The following is a 19,639-nucleotide window of genomic DNA, read 5'->3' on the forward strand; positions in this document are numbered from 1 at the left end:
GTGCTGTTATTGTGAAGTAGAAACATCTAGGAGCAACAACGGCTCAGCCGCGAAGTGGTAGGCCACACAAGCTCACAGAACGGGACTGCCGAGTGCTGAAGCACGTAGTACGTCAAAATCATCTGTCCTCTGTTGCAACACTCACTACCAGGTTCCAAACTGCCTCTGGAAGCACAAGAACTGTTCGTCGAGAGTTTCATGAAATGGGTTTCCATGGCCGAGCAGCCGCACACAAGCCTAAGATCACTATGCGCAATGCCAAGCGTCGGCTGGAGTGTTGTAAGCTTGCCGCCATTGGACTCTGGGAGCAGTAGAAACGCAATTCTCTGGAGTGATGAATCACGCTTCACCATCTGGCAGTCTGACTGACAAATCTGGGTTTGGCGGATGCCAGAAGAACGCTACCTGCCCCAATGCATTGTGCCAACTGTAAAGTTTGGTGGAGGAGGAATAATAGTATGGGGCTGTTTTTCATGGTTCGGGTTAGGCCCCTTAGTTCCAGTGAAGGGAAATATTTACGCTACAGCCTACAATAACATTCTAGACGATTCTGTGCGTACAACTTTGTGGCAACAGTTTGGGGAAAGCCCTTTCCTGTTTCAGCATTAAAATCGCCCCATGCACAAAGTAAGGTCCATACAGAAATGGTTTGTCGAGATCGGTGTTGAAGAACTTGACTGGCCTACACAGAGCCCTGAACTCAACCCCAACTAACACCTTTGGGATGAATTGGAATGCCGACTGCGAGCCAGGCCTGCCCGACCTCACTAATGCTCTTGTGGCTGAATGGAAGCAAGTACCCGCAGCAATGTTCCAACATCTAGTGGAAAGCCTTCCCAGAAGAGTGGAGGCTGTTGTAGCAGCAAAGGGGAAACCAACTCGAGATTTACTTTTGGCCATGTAGTGTATTTTGACCATTGTTTCGTTAATAGTTTTGACAGCCCCTCCTGACACACACCCACTTATTTTAATTTATTAGATGGCTCTTAAAAGAGCCTTTGGGTTTGTGGAGAGGCAGGCAAGTGGCAGTGAGTGTGGGGTGTACTACTGCGTGCATCTTGCTAGAACGGAGGAGAGACCAGGGCGCGTCTCCACAAAGGGTCTCAGAAAAGGTCCTAAGAATCCTGTTAAACCCAGCTTTAAGATACAAAAAAAAACTCAGCAGATTTTAGGATGATGTTAAGACACTCAGACAAACTATGAACCAGGAGTAAAATCAACTCATAAAAGTTTCTCAGTTGGTAATCACGACAGTTTGAGGTACTGCAAAGGAAAGATAGTGACAACGCTCATTGACATGTTGCAAATGATTGGGAATAGCCAATCGCGATGAGGTATCGACAGCTGTGAACTCTATAGCATGCTTCAGACAACCACAGTGAATGTGATTGTAGGCCTACATCAAATGTTGCAATGGTAAAACGTTTGATATCAGTTTTGCCTGATATGATCACTTTGCCTACTCTTAATTCTTGCCTAATATTTTGGGGTGCAAAACCTTATTTAACTTTTTCACAAATTCTGATATTTTGAATAATGTTATAGGCATTTTGCACTGAATCATACAGTATAATGGTTTAAAAGCGGAATTTTGATAATATTACTGTTATATCAACAAACTCGTCACTCCCGTTAAACAACTCTAAATTGCTTTGGCACAGTAGTTACTTGCCATTAATGTTGCATAAAATGTTTGAAAGGTCTATAATTTTTACAGAACACAATTAAATGCTTTCAATTGCCCACTTATAGGCATGACCAATTTAGGCATATTTTTTAACAACGTGATATTCTGCTTGAAATAACATGTAGGTTAATGAAATAATCGAAAGAAAAATGTGATTATTTATTAGCCTAGTGGTTGTATTTAGGCATACATCATGTGAATTAGGCCTCATATGAAATCATTGTCAAAAGCAAGTCGGTCTAGATTATTTATGGGTTGATCATATAGAAATATCAATACATTCTTTCAACTCCAAAGCAATTGCCTGTCTATGGTGCAGGAATCATCGAATCTCTGCCTTTTTTTCTATTATCAAGACACCTGCTGGTCACTCTTAACTGGTTAGGACAGCTCATGAGGTCTCCTAAATATGTCGACTAGGTGGGACTCTTATTACTAAAGAGGCTTTATTCATAGCTTTTATTTTTACCCATAAGAGTAGGAGTAAAATGTCTGTTGTCAGCACCAATTTTCTACTCAGAGACACTTTGGGAATATGGGCCCAGCTCTCAGACTCTCATGGAAGAGGTCATTGCCCTCATCCGTGAGATGCACGCCATCCCTACGGTACTTCCCAGGGACACAGTGCTTTATGTCAGAGTGGCGGACTGTGGGCATGCACCTGTCACAGAGGAATGTAAACACCAGTTGGTTGACAGAGCTCCGGGCCATCTCTATGTGCTTGTTGATGTCCTTCTCGCACTGGAACATCTAATTCCTCCACTGTTGTCCCGGGGAGAATTCAGATGACTACCTCCAAATTAGCTCGCATCTGACGCACCAGGGCTGTCCCCTTTGTGAATCCCAAGTCGTTTCCACCGAGGTGGATGACTATGATATATTCACGGTCACACCTCGGCGAGAAATAATATTTCAGAACCCTTCCATTGAGAACAGCTCAGCCATATTTTGCGCTCCTGTAATCATCTAGCCAACTACATTGTGTAATCGCATAGTAAATATTTGCTTCAGTCTTTGTTTCCTTGCTCTCACCAATTTGTTTTGAGCAATGATCAGTAGGATTATGAGCTGGGATCTTTTCAATAAATAAAATATAAAACGCACGACATTGTGAGGGTTCACAAGGAGAGCATGTGTTAAGCTGTATTCTAACATTGTATAATAAATCACCCTCCACTGTAAAAACCATGGAAATTAAAAACAAAAACTACAATTTAAGTGAGAATAGGCATCGGTCTGAAGCCAAAAAAAAGAAAGGAAATTCATGAGCACCACAATGCCTATTCCATCCATGCTCTACCAAGGTTTTCCAGCACACAGCTTTGACCTACTACAGTAGCTATGTTGGTATTGTACTTCAAACTATGTGTAGGCAGGTTGCTTAGGATTCAAACCTTCTCAAACAGCCTAATTTATACTCTTCAGAGGGATAATGGACAATACAGTGTTCTGCTATTAAAATGATGTATACTGGTTTATATTCATATATAATTTGGCTGTATGTATTTTTAGATATAGTTCAACATGTAAATATCCCTTGGCTTTTGCATGGGCAGTTAGTCCATGACAGTATTCCTTTTATTGGAAATGGTGACATACTCAAATTCTGTGGCGCCACAGGTCAGAGGTCCTCCTTTATATATCGGTTTAGGTCAACTTAACTTGATCATAATGGTTTCAAATGATAGTGTTTAACAATCAACACAGCTCATGCAGGTTGCTGAGTAAATGAGGGATACAAAGTATATTGAAAGTAGGTGCATCCACACAGGTGTGGTTCCTGACTTAATTAAGCTATTAACATCCCATCATTTTAGGGTCATGCATAAAAATGCTGGGCAGGCCATTATTTTGGCTACCATGGCTATGCCCACATAGGATGACAATGCCCCCATCCACAGGGCACGAGTGGTCACTGGATGGTTTGATGAGCTTGAAAACGATGTAAACCATATGCCATGGCCATCACCAGATCTCAACCCAATTAAACACTTATGGGAGATTCTAAAGCTGCCCCTGAGACAGTATTTTGCACCACCATCAACAAAACACCAAATGATGGAAGTTCTTGTGGAAGAATGGTGTCGCATCCCTCCAATAGAGTTCCACACACTTGTAGAATCTATGCCAAGGTGCATTGAAGCTGTTCTGGCTCATGGTGGCCCAACGTCCTATTAAGAAACTATGTTGGCATTTCCTTTATTTTGGCAGTTATCTGTACATGAACCCAACACTCAAATAAAAGATAGGCCTATTTAAAAACTCATTCAGAAGCTCAGTCTTTATGGAATGTTCTGAAAAACCTACAACTCTGATTACCAAAAGTGTCCAAACAGAAATGTCTGCAGGCCTTCCCATTAGTAATAATCCTGCCCAAATCCCCAGTGTGAGAAACCATTGTGCCTCATCAACATCCCCAATATAAACATGATCCAAACAGAAGGGAATACTATAGCCATCTAGAATGTAGCAATAGGTCTAACTGACTCCATCAGAACCATCTGAGAATGCTTATTTTTACTCTTGGTTTGTAGACCTATTCTGTCATTGATGTAGACAACACTAATTGTCTGGGATAGGCTTCTGAATCATCAGGATGAAACAAAATTAGTGGTTACACTAACTCCAAACATTAGATCTGTTTATAAATTATTCAACTGATACATTGTCATTACATTGTTAGGCTACATTGCCAGTCTTTGCTTGCTTGCTTAGGCTACGTTGTTACATCTTTCAGTTCCTGAAGCTGTCAAATGTAACCGAGTCGCATAAACCAAAAATGTATCGCTTGGTCACATCGTGTCTGTATTGCCCACTCTGTGACAAGTAGCCTACCTTGACATTTCTCACAGCTCATTCAAAATGCACTTGTCTAAAAACAGTCTGACATTTTGACGTCTGAAGTTTCAGGTTTTATTCCACGATACAGACCCATTTTAGTGGACTTGAAATGCAATGCATAAAAAACTATAGAAGCCATAGTCTACTATATCGAGGTAGGCTATAACGCGTGGGTTCCTTGACAATTTATGTATGATGTTAGAGGATGATGCTCCTCTTAAAACTATGCTACAGGGTGAGAATGCGCATAGGACCTTACCTTCACAAAAGAAAGAATGAGGCGAAAAAATTATCGATTCAGGCTGGATCAGCAAAAGTGAATTTCCACTGCGCCGTCCTCGTTTAATTCCATGATAGCCGACTGAAACTCGTTAGAACACCGCGTCTCTGACAGCTGAATTTGTCCTCAGTGGCAATCCGCTTCTTACCTCCTCCACATGCGCTTTGTAGAAACGCCCCTTTTGCATATATATATATATATATATATATATATATATATATATATATATATATATATATATATATATATATATATATATCTGCAGCAGTGGTGTTTGGGAAATGTTGTTTTAATGAGAAAAACTGTAGGCTACGCTCCACCTTAATTGGGGAGAATGGGCTGGTGTTAATGACTGGAGCAGTATTGGTGGAATGGAATCAAATACATCAAACACATGGTTTCCAGGTGTTTGATGCCATTCCATTTGCTCCATTCAGGCCATTATTATGAGTCGTTCTCACCTCAGCAGCCTCCTGTGCATCTGACATACTGTACATGTCACATGACATTGCAAATCCCTGAGGTTGAGTTATGTTTTGACCATAGTATTTACTGTATCTGTGTGTAATAGAAATGTTTGCCATGTCAAAAACAGAAATGTCAAAAACATGCACTCTCCCTTATAGCTAGGCCTTATGCTGTGTATGTCAGTCTTAGAAAGGAAATGAGAGAAATACGGTCATTGTGTGGACATGCTGCTGTCAAAAACATAAACTTTTCAACTCTGTCACAAACACTGTTCAATCAATTGTGTTTTATGAAAAGGATTCAGCCGAGTCAGACACCTCAACAATTGAACCTGCATGGTCTATTCCCTCTAGGCTGCTGTTCACACTGAAAAAGATCATCATTCCTAGCCCTTGTTGGAATATCCTGAAAAATGCAACTGTATTGTACCCACGCTGCAAGTTAGAGAGCATGATGTGTTTTGAAATTAACCTTCAGCTATGGTGGACAATGAACATAAACAACCAAAGACAGGAACATTTGGTTACGGTACGCTAATTTAGTTTCTGTCCTCTCTCTTTCAGCAAGCAAACTCTCTCTTTGATTTCAAGTTTTGAAACTCTGATGTAGTGTGAGTGATCTAGTTTAGTTTCATTTGCCCCATTAAAAGTCTTATCTTATCATTTTTTTAACTGCTGGAATTAGAACACAGACTAATCAATGTACTCTGTCTGAAACATTAAAAAGCATCCATGCAACATTAAAGCCACTAAAACACTTCCCAGATGAATTCAATAAATTGAAGTGCTCCCCTGACTATTTCCAGACCCCACTTTTTCACATGTTGATTTTCTAACAAAAATAACATTGAGATCACTTAAAGGTAGAATCCTTAGTTGAAACAATAACAACGTGACACCCCGCTTCTGTTTTGGTAGAAAGTTGAGGGATTGGCCTGGAGAAATGTAACCACTCTCAAATTCATAGACGTAGCGATGGATGCAAGGACTGACCATCCATGATTATAGTTGTGATCCTGTTTTGAGACTACACATGGTTTGTTTCAATTTACATTGTTTAAAAACATTGGAGTAAAACAAGCTTATATTTTGGGTTCTGGTGGGGTACGACAGTTGAACTAAGCTCATGAGGCATTTATATTGTTCAAGAATAAATGGATGTATCATTAATTTACAACTCCAAAAATGAATGTACAACTACGGATTCTAGCTTTAATAAACAGTAAATGGCACTGTTTTGTTTCACCTCCCACTGGAATTCAGTGGCCCACTAAGATGATCAGTTGGAAAGCTTGTAGCATTTGCCATCTGTTTTTCAACATCGATGACTTCAGGATAAGGTGCATTTGTTATCTACAGTGGGGAGAACAAGTATTTGATACACTGCTGATTTTGCAGGTTTTCCTACTTACAAAGCATGTAGAGGTCTGTACTTTTTATCATAGGTACACTTCAACTGTGAGAGACGGAATCTAAAACAAGAATCCAGAAAATCACATTGTATGATTTTTAAGTAATTAAATTGCATTTTATTGCATGACATAAGTATTTGATACATCAGAAAAGCAGAACTTAATATTTGGTACAGAAACCTTTGTTTGCAATTACAGAGATCATGCGTTTCCTGTAGGTCTTGACCAGGTTTGCACACACTGCAGCAGGGATTTTGGCCCACTCCTCCATACAGACCTTCTCCAGATCCTTCAGGTTTCGGGGCTGTCGCTGGGCAATACGGACTTTCAGCTCCCTCCAAAGATGTTCTATTGGGTTCAGGTCTGGAGACTGGCTAGGCCACTCCAGGACCTTGAGATGCTTCTTACGGAGCCACTCCTTAGTTGCCCTGGCTGTGTGTTTCGGGTCGTTGTCATGCTGGAAGACCCAGCCACGACCCATCTTCAATGCTCTTACTGAGGGAAGGAGGTTGTTGGCCAAGATCTCGCGATACATGGCCTCATCCATCCTCCCCTCAATACGGTGCAGTAGTCCTGTCCCCTTTGCAGAAAAGCATCCCCAAAGAATGATTTCCACCTCCATGCTTCACGGTTGGGATGGTGTTCTTGGGGTTGTACTCATCCTTCTTCTTCCTCCAAACACGGCGAGTGGAGTTTAGACCAAAAAGCTCTATTTTTGTCTCATCAGACCACATGACCTTCTCCCATTCCTCCTCTGGATCATCCAGATGGTCATTGGCAAACTTCAGACGGGCCTGGACATGCGCTGGCTTGAGCAGGGGGACCTTGCGTGCGCTGCAGGATTTTAATCCATGACGGCGTACTGTGTTACTAATGGTTTTCTTTGAGACTGTGGTCCCAGCTCTCTTCAGGTCATTGACCAGGTCCTGCCGTGTAGTTCTGGGCTGATCCCTCACCTTCCTCATGATCATTGATGCCCCACGAGGTGAGATCTTGCATGGAGCCCCAGACCGAGGGTGATTGACCATCATCTTGAACTTCTTCCATTTTCTAATAATTGCGCCATCAGTTGTTGCCTTCTCACCAAGCTGCTTGCCTATTGTCCTGTAGCCCATCCCAGCCTTGTTCAGGTCTACAATTGTATCCCTGATGTCCTTACACAGCTCTCTGGTCTTGGCCATTGTGGAGAGGTTGGAGTCTGTTTGATTGAGTGTGTGGACAGGTTTCTTTTATACAGGTAAGTTCAAACAGGTAACTGCAAACAGGTGCAGTTAATACAGGTAATGAGTGGAGAACAGGAGGGCTTCTTAAAGAAAAACTAACAGGTCTGTGAGAACCGGAATTCTTACTGGTTGGTAGGTGATCAAATACTTATGTCATGCAATAAAATGCAAATGAATTACTTAAAAATCATACAATGTGATTTTCTGGATTTTTGTTTTAGATTCCGTCTCTCACAGTTGAAGTGTACCTATGATAAAAATTACAGACCTCTACATGCTTTGTAAGTAGGAAAACCTGCAAAATCAGCAGTGTATCAAATACTTGTTCTTCCCACTGTATGTCAGAATTTTGACATAATCAACTATTACACCACTTATGTCCACTCAGATTCATAAATACAGTGCCTTCAGAAAGTATTCATACCCCTTGACTTATTCCACAGTTTGTTGTGTTACATCCTGAATTAAAAATGGATTAAATAGATTTTTTTCTCTCACCCATCTACACACAATACCCCATAATGACAAAGTGAAAACATGTTTTTAGAAATGTAAATTTATCGAAAATGAAATGCAGAAATATCTCATTTACACCCCTGAGTGTACATGTTAGAATCACCTTTGGCAGCGATTACATCTGTGAGTCTTTCTGGGTAAGTCTGTAAGAGCTTTGCACACCTGGATTGTACAATATTTGCACATTATTTTTTCAATTATTCAAGCTCTGTCAAGTTGGTTGTTGATCATTACTAGACATTTTCAAGTCTTTCCATAGATTTTCAAGCCAACTTAAGCCAAAACCGTAACAAGGCCACCCAGGAACATTCAATGTATAGTTGGCCTTGTGTTTTAGGTTATTGTCCTGTTGAAAGGTGAATTTGTCTCCCAGTGTCTGTTGGAAAGCAGATTGAACCAGGTTTTCCTCTAAGATTTTGCCTATGCTTAGCTCTATTCCTTTTCTTTTTATCCTAAAAAAAACTCCCTAGTCCTTGCCGATGACAAGCATACACATAATATGATGCAGCCACCACCATGCTTGAAAATATGAACGCTTTGTATTCAGGACATAATGTTCATTTCTTTGTCATATTTTTTGCAGTTTTACTTTAGTGCCTTATTGCAAACAGGATGCATGTTTTGGAATATTTTTATTCTGTAAAGGCTTCGTTCTTTTCACTCTGTCATTTAGGTTAGTATTGTGGAGTAACTACAATGTTGATCCATCCTCAGTTTTCTCCTATCACAGCCATTAAACTCTGTAACTGTTCTAAAGTCACCATTGGCCTCATGGCGAAATCCCTGAGCGGTTTCCTTCCTCTCTGGCAACTGAGTTAGGAAGGATGCCTGTATCGTTGTAGTAACTGGGTGTATTGATACACCATCCAAAGTGTAATTAATAACTTCACCATGCTCAAAGGGCTATTCAATGTCTACTTTTAAATTTTTACCCATCTACCAATAGCTGCCTTTCTTTGCGAGGCATTGGAAATCCTCCCTGGTCTTTGTGGTTGAATATGTGTTTAAAAATCACTGCTTGACTGAAGGACCTTACAGATAATTGTAAGTGTGGGGTACAGAGATTGTTATTTACCTTTATTTAATCAGGGAGTCACCATTGAGACCAGTCTCTCTTTTACAAGGGAGCCCTGCATACACATTTTCATAAAATACATAAAAATTCGATTACAATATTAAACAAATAAAATACAGCACAACACATATTGCACAGACAAACATAAATATACATAATATACACAAAACACAGTCAACTAAACAAACACATTCTTCATTATAAAAATCCTCTGTCCGCTGCCTGAACTGACCTATGGACACTAACACATTTATTCAAAATGTATTTTGGAGATCTTTCAAAAAATGTGAAGCAAGAAAACTAAAGGCTGACTTACCTAACTCTGTAGACACCAAAGGAGTCTCCAGAGTTAACCAACCCTGAGAACGTGTTTGATAACTTTTAATTTTAAATCTTAGCAGTGAAGTTACGTAAGTCGGAAGCTTGTGGAGCAAGGCTTTGTAATGATGTAGTCATTAAAAAATGCTATTATTGCACGCAGAGTCCATAAAAATGGTATAATGTGACATGTTAAGCAAATGTTTACTCCTGAACTTATTTAGGCTTGCCATAACAAAGGTGTTGAATACTTATTGACTCAAGACATTTCAGCTTTTCATTTTTTAGTAATTTGTAAAATTCCACTTTGACATTATGGGGTATTGTGTGTAGGCCAGGGACACAAAATCTCAATTTAATCCATTTTAAATTCAGGCTGTAAGACAACTAAATGTGGAAAAAGTCAGGGGCTGTAAATACTTTCTGATGGCACTGTGTAGAGAGTTCAGCTACCATGTTAACACCTTTATTCTCCACATTTTAGTGATCTAACAATACGAGAGCACCTCCGACAATTCCTTATGAAATGACCCGCTGTAAACATACAAAATAGAACAGCGAATTTAACAGACTATTTATTGATTAGCATTTGGAATAATAATATCAAAGTCTGTACTGTGTAGTGGTGTCCACAGATTGCATATCTGCTTTCACTGGACATCTTCATAGGTTTTGAAAACAGCACAATGTGGAAGCGGCAATTATCACTTAGCAACGGCTATGGAGGAGAAAGTGGGCCCTCTGAACATTCAGACAGAAACCGCATCCCACCGGCCACAGACGTCAATTCAATGTCTATTCCAAGTTGGTTCCACGTAATTTCATTGAAATTACATGGAAACAATGTTGATTCAACCAGTGTGTGCCCACTGGGATTGGCCCGATTCTCTATATGGCTCTGGGTCCACTTTCTCATCTGGTCTGTGATATTGTCAATATCATATTATTACCATGTATTTAAGCACCCACACGCACAGACACACCCACACGGCTCAGTATCTTCAAATCTTGTTCATAGAGCATGTTACTTTGACAACTGCAGGGTGTAAAGGGATAATGAGTAATGTTCAGCTTCTGTGGGAGTGCAAGTGCATGTATTGCCATATGAGAGCTGCCTTCCACATCCACCGTTCACTCTGCTTTTGCTTAGTGCCCAATAAGGAGGCCATTGAGAGGCCTTTGAGATGTAAATAGTTGCAGATCACTCTGTAATACATTTTGTAGTTGATGCTTTGAAGTTAATTTAAATGCTGTGTGGTAGACCTTACTGTAGCATCACTTTGATCTGTGTAACCCAAATTCATTGGGAGTGTCATGTAACACCCCATCGCTTTGATACAGTTGAAGGCATCTTCGCACACTGCAGGGTGTCCTCAAGTTGCTACACTGCAGGGTGTACTCAAGTTGCTACACTGCAGGGGTACTCAAGTTGCTACACTGCAGGGTGTACTCAAGTTGCTTTTTATTTTTTATTTTTTATTTCACCTTTATTTAACCAGTTAAGCCAGTTGAGAACAAGTTCTCATTTACAACTGCGACCTGGCCAAGATAAAGCAAAGCAGTGCGATAAAAACAACAACACAGAGTTACATATGGGGTAAAACAAAACAAAGTCAAAAATACAACAGAAATAAATATACATACAGTGTGTGCAAATGTAGCAAGTTATGGAGGTAAGGCAATAAATAGGCTATAGTGCAAAAATAATTACAATTAGTATTAACACTGGAATGATAGATGTGCAAGAGATGATGTGCAAATAGAGATACTGGGGTACAAATGAGTAAAATAAATAACAATATAGGGATGAGGTAGTTGGGCGGGCTAATTTCAGATGGGCTGTGTACAGGTGCAGTGATCGGTAAGGTGCTCTGACAACTGATGCTTAAAGTTAGTGAGGGAGATAAGTGTCTCCAGCTTCAGAGATTTTTGCAATTTGTTCCAGTCATTGGCAGCAGAGAACTGGAAGGAATGGCGGCCAAAGGAGGTGTTGGCTTTGGGGATGACCAGTGAGATATACCTGCTGGAGCGCATACTACGGGTGGGTGTTGCTATGGTGACCAATGAGCTAAGATAAGGCGGGGATTTGCCTAGCAGTGATTTATAGATGGCCTGGAGCCAGTGGGTTTGGCGATGAATATGTAGTGAGGACCAGCCAACAAGAGCGTACAGGTCACAGTGGTGGGTAGTATATGGGGCTTTGGAGACAAAACGGATGGCACTGTGATAGACTACATCCAATTTGCTGAGTAGAGTGTTGGAGGCTATTTTGTAAATGACATCGCCGAAGTCAAGGATCGGTAGGATAGTCAGTTTTACGAGGGCATGTTTGGCAGCATGAGTGAAGGAGGCTTTGTTGCGAAATAGGAAACTGATTCTAGATTTAACTTTGGATTGGAGATTCTTAATGTGAGTCTGGAAGGAGAGTTTACAGTCTAACCAGACACCTAGGTATTTGTAGTTGTCCACATACTCTAGGTCAGACCTGTCGAGAGTAGTGATTCTAGTCGGGTGGGCGGGTGCAAGCAGCGTTCGGTTGAAGAGCATGCATTTAGTTTTACTAGTGTTTAAGAGCAGTTGGAGGCTACTGAAGGAGTGTTGTATGGCATTGAAGCTCGTTTGGAGGTTTGTTAACACAGTGTCCAATGAAGGGCCAGATGTATACAAAATGGTGTCGTCTGCGTAGAGGTGGATCTGAGAGTCACCAGCAGCAAGAGCGACGTCATTGATATACACAGAGAAAAGAGTCGGCCCAAGAATTGAACCCTGTGGCACCTCCATAGAGACTACCATAGGACCAGACAACAGGCCCTCCGATTTGACACATTGAACTCTATCAGAGAAGTAGTTGGTGAAACAGGCGAGGCAGTCATTTGAGAAACCAAGGCTATTTAGTCTGCCAATAAGAATGCGGTGGTTGACAGAGTCGAAAGCCTTGGCCAGGTCAATGAAAACGGCTGCACAGTACTGTCTATTATCGATCGCGGTTATAATATCGTTTAGGACCTTGAGCGTGGCTGAAGTGCACCCATGACCAGCTCGAAACCGGATTGCATAGCGGAGAAGGTACGGTGGGATTCGAAATGGTCGGTGATCTGTTTGTTAACTTGGCTTTCAAAAACTTTTGAAAGGCAGGGCAGGATGGATATGGGTCTGTAACAGTTTGGATCTAGAGTGTCACCCCCCTTTGAAGAGGGGGATGACCGCGGCAGCTTTCCAATCTCTGGGGATCTCAGACGTTACGAAAGAGAGGTTGAACAGGCTAGTAATAGGGGTTGCGACAATTTCGGCGGCTAGTTTTAGAAAGAAAGGGTCCAGATTGTCTAGCCCAGATGATTTGTAGGGGTCCAGATTTTGCAGCTCTTTCAGAACATCAGCTGTCTGGATTTGTGTGAAGGAGAAGCGGGGGGCATGGGCAAGTTGCAGCGGAGGGTGCAGAGCTGATGGCCGGGGTAGTGGTAGCCAGGTGGAAAGCATGGCCAGCCGTAGCAAAATGCTTGTTGAAATTCTCGATTATTGTAGATTTATCGGTGGTGATAGTGTTTCCTAGCCTCAGTGCAGTGGGCAGCTGGGAGGAAGTGCTCTTATTTTCCATGGACTTTACAGTGTCCCAAAACTTTTTGGAGTTAGTGCTACAGGATGCAAATTTCTGTTTGAAAAAGTTAGCCTTTGCTTTCCTAACTGCTTGTGTATATTGGTTCCTAACTTCCCTGAAAAGTTGCATATCGCGGGGGCTATTTGATGCTAATGCAGTACGCCACAGGATGTTTTTGTGCTGGTCAAGGGCAGTCAAGTCTGAGGAGAACCAGGGGCTATATCTGTTCTTAGTTCTGTATTTTTTTAATGGGGCATGTTTATTTAAGATTGAGAGGAAATTACTTTTAAAGAACAACCAGGCATCCTCTACTGACGGAATGAGATCTATATCCATCCAGGATACCTGGGCCAGGTCAATTAGGAAGGCCTGCTCGCTGAAGTGTTTTTGGGAGCGTTTGACAGTGATGAGGGGTGGTTGTTTGACCGCGGACCCGTTACGGACGCAGGCAATAAGGCAGTGATCGCTGAGATCCTGGTTGAAGACAGCGGAGGTGTATTTAGAGGGTAAGTTAGTCAGGATGATATCAATGAGGGTACCCATGTTTACAGATTTAGGGTTGTACCTGGTAGGTTCGTTGATAATTTGTGTGAGATAGAGGGCATCAAGTTTAGATTGTAGGATGGCCGGGGTGTTAAGCATATCCCAATTTAGGTCACCAAGCAGTACGAACTCTGAGGATAGATGGGGGGCAATCAATTCACATATGGTGTCCAGGGCACAGCTGGGGGCTGAGGGGGGTCTGTAGCAAGCGGCAACAGTGAGAGATTTAATTCTGGAAAGGTGGATTTTTAGAAGTAGAAGCTCAAACTGTTTGGGCACAGACCTGGATAGTATGATAGAGCTCTGCAGGCTATCTCTACAGTAGATTGCAACTCCACCCCCTTTGGCAGTTCTATCTAGACAGAAAATGTTATAGTTGGGGATGGACATTTCAGAATTTTTGGTGGACTTCCTAAGCCAGGATTCAGACACTGCTAGAACATCAGGGTTGGCGGAGTGTGCTAACGCAGTGAATAACTCAAACTTAGGAAGGAGGCTTCTGATATTTACGTGCAGAAAACCAAGGCTTTTATGGTTACAGAAGTCAACAAATGATAGCTCCTGGGGAGTAGGAGTGATACTGGGGGCTGCAGGGCCTGGGTTAGCCTCTACATCACCAGAGGAACAGAGGAGGACTAGAATAAGGATACGACTAAAGGCTTTAAGAACTGGTCTTCTAGTGCTGTCAGGAGGCGTGGATGTGGTGTAGGAATCAATCGCAGGACACAGAGGCTTAGTCCAAAAGTCTTTAGTAAAGACAAAATGACACGGCTACAAAACAGAGCCGGAGGCACGAGAAAATTACGCACACTGCGTAAACGAGCTAAATGCAACAAACGCGCACCACAAGTGCGGACTCTCTATAAACAAAACAAATAGAGAAAAATGTACTGACTGCTCCAGCTGACAATAGAACAACTACACACAAACACATGACAGAAACAACGAGAACTTAAAGGACACATAATCAACACTAAACGAGAACAGGTGTACCAAACAGACCAAACCAAACAAACATCGAAAACAAAGAACGGTGGCAGCTAGTATTCCGGAGACGACGACCGCCGAAGCCTGCCCGAACAAGGAGAAGGAGCAGCCTCAGCTGAAACCGTGACAGTAACATCGAGGGGGCTCTGGCGTCCACAGTTCGGTCCATCCTGGGTTCGAGACGTCGGATGGGGGGTCTCCAATATCTCGTGGAGTGGGAGGGGTACGGTCCGGAGGAGCGGTGCTGGGTGCCGAGGAGAGACATCTTAGACCTGTCTCTTCTGACTGAGTTCCATCGTGGTCATCCCCCCTTGACGCGCGGCCCCAGCCGTGCGCCGACCCCGGCCTCGGGGATGACCAGGAGGACGCGGAGCAGGGCGCGTGGGATGACCACGATGGAACTCAGTCAGAAGAGACAGGTCTAAGATGTCTCTCCCTCGGCACCCAGCACCGCTCCTCCGGACGCACCTCCCACTCCACGAGATGTTGAGACCCCCATCCGACGTCTCGAACCCAGGAGGGACCGAACTGTGGACGCCGGAGCCCCCTCGATGTCCAGCGGGGGCGGAGGAGTCTCTCCTATCTCACAGTCCTGGAGTGGACCAGCTACCACCGGCCTGAGGAGAGACACATGGAACGAGGGGTTCATATTCTTATAATCAATAGGTAGTTGTAACCTGTAACACACCTCGTTCAACCTCCGCCTGCCCAGCTTCCGGCAGGGCAGGCGGAGGGGCAGGTTTCTGGTCGAGAGCCAGACTCGATCTCCTGGTGCGTACACCGGTCCCTCACTGCGGTGGAGATCGGCGCTCGCCTTGTGTCGACGGATGGCCCGCTGCAGATGGACGTGTGCAGCGTTCCACGTCTCCTCCGAGCGCCGCACCCACTCATCCACCGCAGGGGCCTCGATCTGGCTCTGATGCCAAGGTGCCAGAGCCGGTTGGTACCCTAATACACATTGGAAAGGAGTTAGTTTGGTGGAGGAGTGGCGAAGAGAGTTCTGTGCCATCTCGGCCCAGGGAACATACCTCGCCCACTCCTCCAGCCGGCCCTGGCAATACGACCTCAGAAACCTACCCACATCCTGGTTTACCCGTTCGACCTGCCCATTGCTCTCCGGGTGGTACCCCGAGGTAAGGCTCACCGAGATCCCCAAGCGCTCCATGAACGATCTCCAGACTCGAGAGGTAAACTGGGGGCCTCGATCAGACACTATATCCTCGGGTACCCCGTAATGCCGGAAGACGTGAGTGAATAGTGCCTCAGCGGTCTGTAGGGCAGTAGGGAGACTCGGCATGGGAAGGAGACGACAGGCCTTCGAGAACCGATCCACAACGACCAGGATGGTGGTATTCCCCTGGGAGGGGGGAAGGTCTGTAACAAAATCCACCGAGAGGTGAGACCAGGGTCGTTGTGGAACGGGCAGGGGTTGTAACTTACCCCGGGGCAGGTGTCTGGGTGCCTTACACTGGGCACACACCGAGCAGGAGGAAACATAAACCCTCACATCCCTGGCTAACGTTGGCCACCAGTATTTAGTGCTAAGGCAGTGAACTGTCCGGCCAATACCTGGATGTCCAGAGGAGGGTGACGTGTGAGCCCAATAAATAAGTCGATCCCGAACCTCGAACGGAACGTACGTCCGACCCACAGGACACTGGGGAGGACTAGGATCGGTACGCAACGCCCGCTCGATTTCGGAATCAACTTCCCACACCACCGGTGCCACCAGACAAGACTTAGGTAGTATGGGAGTGGGCTCAACGGACCTCTCCTCCGTGTCATACCGCCGGGACAGGGCGTCTGTCTTACCGTTCTGAGACCCAGGGATGTACGTGATCTTAAATACGAACCGGGCCAGAAACATGTTCCACCGAGCCTGGCGAGGGTTAAGTCTCCTAGCTGGCCGGATGTACTCCAGGTTCCGGTGGTCAGTCAAAATGAGGAAAGGGTGTTGAGCCCCCTCAAGCCAATGCCTCCACACCTTTAGGGCCTGTACCACGGCTAGCAGCTCCCTGTCCCCTACGTCATAATTTCGCTCCGCCGGGCTGAGCTTTTTAGAGTAAAAGGCACAGGGACGGAGTTTAGGTGGCGTGCCAGACCGTTGCGAGAGCACGGCCCCTATACCGGCCTCAGACGCGTCCACCTCGACCTGGAATGGTAGCGCGGGATCCGGATGCGCCAGCACCGGAGCCAAAGTAAACAGGTCCTTCAGTCTCCCAAAAGCCCTATCAGCCTCAGCAGACCACTGCAAGCGCACCGGACCCCCCTTAAGAAGGGACGTTATGGGAGCTGCCACCTGTCCAAAACCCCGGATAAACCTCCTGTAGTAATTCGCAAAGCCCAAGAACCGCTGCACCTCTTTAACTGTGGTTGGGGTTTGCCAATTACGCACGGCAGACACACGGTCAACCTCCATCTTCACCCCTGACGCAGACAACTGATAACCCAAAAAGGAGACAGACTCCTGGAAAAACAGACATTTCTCTGCCTTGACATATAGGTCATGCTCCAACAACCTCCTCAACACTCGACGCACCAGGGCTACATGCTCGGCTCGGGTAGAAGAGTACACCAGAATGTCGTCAATGTACACAACCACTCCTTGCCCCTGCATATCCCGGAAGATCTCATCTACGAAGGATTGGAAGACTGAAGGAGCATTCATTAACCCGTATGGCATGACGAGATACTCGTAATGACCCGAGGTGGTACTAAATGCTGTCTTCCATTCGTCTCCCTCCCTAATGCGCACCAAGTTGTAGGCGCTCCTGAGGTCCAACTTTGTGAAGAACCGCGCTCTGTGTAATGACTCCGTCATAGTCGCAATCAGAGGGAGTGGATAACTGTATTTCACAGTAATCTGATTGAGACTGCGGTAATCAATACACGGGCGCAAACCCCCATCTTTTTTCTTCACAAAAAAGAAGCTTGAGGACGCAGGGGAAGTGGAGGGCCGTATGTATCCCTGTCTCAGAGACTCGGCTATATAAGTCTCCATAGCTCTCTTCTTCTCTTGAGACAAAGGATACACATGGCTCCGCGGAAGCGCAGCTCCTACTTGGAGGTCAATCGCACAATCCCCCTGTCTATGTGGTGGCAATTGCGTTGCCCTCGCCTTGCTAAACACAAGTGCTAAATCCTCATACTCGGGGGGAACGTGCATTGCGGGCACTTGGTTTGGACTCTCCACCGAGGTCGCCCCCACGGAAACACCCAGACATCGCCCCACACACTGGGCAGACCACTCCTTAAGAGCCCTCTGTTGCCACGAAATAGAGGGATTATGGGTAATCAACCAGGGAAGCCCCAGCACCACCGGATACGCAGGAGAGTCGATAAGATATAGCTGAATAGTCTCCTCATGACCCTCCTGCGTCTCCATCCTAAGTGGCGCTGTGACCTCCCTAATCAACCCCGATCCCAACGGACGGCTATCTAGAGCATGTACAGGGAAATGATTGTTGACAGGAAGGAGAGGAATCCCTAACTCTACACAAAATTTCCGATCTACAAAATTCCCGGCTGCGCCTGAATCTACTAGCGCCTTATGCTGGGAACGAGGTGCAACCTGTGGAAAACAAACAGGTATGGTTAGGTGCACAACAGAGAGCTCTGGGTAAGTGGGGCGCCTACTCACCTGGAAGGACTCCCCAGTGCGTGGCCTGCCATCTCGTCCCCTTGGAGACCCCCCCCAGCACCTAGCCGCAGTGTGTCCTCCACGGCCACAGTTGGTACAGGGGGTGGCCCCCTTCGGACTCCTACTCCTCTCCTCTCTAGCGCCAGCACCCCCGAGCTCCATAGGACTCGGCTCGGAGGTGCTGGAGGGTGGAATGGACGACCCCCACTCAGGACGTCCGCGGGTAGCCAGCAGGGTGTCGAGACGAATGGCCATGTCCACCAACTGGTCAAACGTAAGGGTGGTGTCCCTGCAAGCCAACTCACGACGGACATCCTCACGTAGGCTGCATCGGAAGTGGTCTATGAGGGCCCGCTCATTCCACCCTGCATCTGCCGCTAGAGTCCGGAACTCCAGTGCAAACTCCTGGGCGCTCCTCCTCCCCTGTCGGAGGTAGAATAGACGCTCTCCCGCTGCTTTCCCCTCCGGTGGATGGTCGAACACAGCCCTGAAGCGACGGGAGAACTCCGCATAGGTGTTCGTCGCGGCGTCTATCCTCCTCCATTCGGCTTTGGCCCATTCCAACGCCTTGCCGGTGAGACAGGAGATGAGGGCGGAAACGCTCTCGTGTCCCGAGGGCGCCGGGTGTACGGTGGCTAGGTAGAGTTCTACTTGTAGGAGAAAACCCTGACACCCGGCAGCGGTGCCATCATACGCCCTCGGCAGCGAGAGCCGAATCCCACTGGGTTCCGGAGCTTGGACGAACGGACTGACCGGTGATGGTGGTAAGGTAGGAGGAGGCGCGGGTACCCAACTGGTCTCCAGTCGATGCAGGGTATTCATCACTCCCTGCAGAGCGGTTGTGATTTGGGCTATCCTGTCATCCTGTCCGCGGACGCGCTCCTCCCATGACTCGGTCGCTGCTGCTGCTCCTGCTGATTCCATGAAAGGTGTGTAGTTCTGTCAGTAGGCGTGGATGTGGTGTAGGAATCAATCGCAGGACACAGAGGCTTTGTCCAAAAGTCTTTAGTAAAGACAAAATGACACGGCTACAAAACAGAGCCGGAGGCACGAGA

The 19,639-nt window shown here is 45.4% G+C and overlaps 1 protein-coding gene across 8 annotated transcripts in view; it reads right to left on the minus strand.

The window, feature by feature from the left end:
* Positions 1–4,914, minus strand: part of LOC121575032 (inositol 1,4,5-trisphosphate receptor type 1) — a 145,767-nt gene extending 140,853 nt beyond the window's left edge. For all 8 annotated transcript variants that reach the window (XM_041887810.1, XM_041887809.1, XM_041887807.1 and 5 more), the window contains exon 1: positions 4,788–4,914. The gene's annotated coding sequence lies outside the window, so the exon portion shown is untranslated. The remainder of the gene's footprint in view (positions 1–4,787) is intronic.
* Between the last annotated feature and the right edge of the window lie 14,725 nt (positions 4,915–19,639).

The sequence above is a fragment of the Coregonus clupeaformis genome, chromosome 10 (assembly GCF_020615455.1).
Source record: "Coregonus clupeaformis isolate EN_2021a chromosome 10, ASM2061545v1, whole genome shotgun sequence".
Taxonomy (NCBI): domain Eukaryota; kingdom Metazoa; phylum Chordata; class Actinopteri; order Salmoniformes; family Salmonidae; genus Coregonus; species Coregonus clupeaformis.